Here is a 1248-nt window from a genome sequence, read left to right on the forward strand (position 1 = left end):
TAAATCTACTTATTCCACTACGTTGATCCCGAGGTCCGCCAATCCTTAATTAAACCTAGATCTACATATAATTTCCCTACGTTGATCCCGGGGTCCAGCAATCCTGCTATAAATTAAACCTAAATCTACTTATTCCACTACGTTGACCCAGGGGTCCACCAGTCCTTATTAAACCTAGATCTACTTATTTCACTACGGTGACTCCGGTGTTCACATATTTAGCAAGGTAGACCCCGGGGTCCACCTATCCTTTAGACTAAATAGACCTCGTGGTCCACCAATCCACTTCCTTGATAATAACTGAAAACAATACAGTTGTCATGAACAGCGAAGAAAAAGGTGTGAAAAAAATAAGATAATGAGGTACACTACAATTTGTCACAAAAATTACAAGTGCAGGTGAAGATCATAAGATGATTTTGTTATTTTCTGGTCATCTTTTCTCGGTTTATAAAATGTTCCACTGGGCCTAATACTAGATCTATGTCTCTGAAGAACATTTTGCTTGACTTAATAAGCTTTTTTATGTATTTCAAAGCATAAAATATAGTTTCACACCAATGTAAGCACAATACTTTGAAAAAGAAAGATAAGGTCATTGGGTTTTTTAAAACTTTAACGGAATCCTTTTTACGTTGAGAAAAACGTTAAAAACAAGTTTTAAAATTGTAAGAATGCCCATAATATTAGGAAACTACTACCTAGTTGGCTTACTCTTTAATAATCACGAGAAGTTAAGAAAAAAAAAGAGAATGATGTTGGATTTGTCTAAATATGACAATTAGCAGTAAAGATATTGCCCATTTTGTCCGATTATCTTTGAAAATCACCCTGTGCTGTACCTCAATAAGTACAACAAAATATTTCTGTGACTTTGTATAGAGGTGTTTTGTAGTTGAGTTCTATGTAAAATTCTCAACAAAATCATGTAAATTTAGACCGTACAACTCAGATACACACTCATGCACACAATAACATTTGCGCACTTACACACATTACACACACACACATACACACACACACACACACACATATCTCTAGATCTCTCTCTCTCTCTCTCTCTCTCTCTCACTCACTCACCACAACCACACACGAAACAAACACACACACACACACACACACACACACACACACACACACACACACACACACACACAACTCCTACCCGTGGTCACCTTTTCATTGGGTATCATTCCTCTATTTAGAAATAATCCCCCGCACTAAATAAAAAGATCAGTAGAATCTCGA

At 36.5% G+C, this 1248-nt stretch overlaps 1 long non-coding RNA gene across 1 annotated transcript in view; it reads right to left on the reverse strand.

Annotated features, from left to right (window-relative positions):
- Positions 1-1248, reverse strand: part of LOC106012981 — a 4040-nt gene that overhangs the window by 1779 nt on the left and 1013 nt on the right. The window lies entirely within an intron of this gene.

This window comes from Aplysia californica, unplaced genomic scaffold (assembly GCF_000002075.1).
Source record: "Aplysia californica isolate F4 #8 unplaced genomic scaffold, AplCal3.0 scaffold00592, whole genome shotgun sequence".
In the NCBI taxonomy this organism is placed as follows: Eukaryota; Metazoa; Mollusca; class Gastropoda; order Aplysiida; family Aplysiidae; genus Aplysia; species Aplysia californica.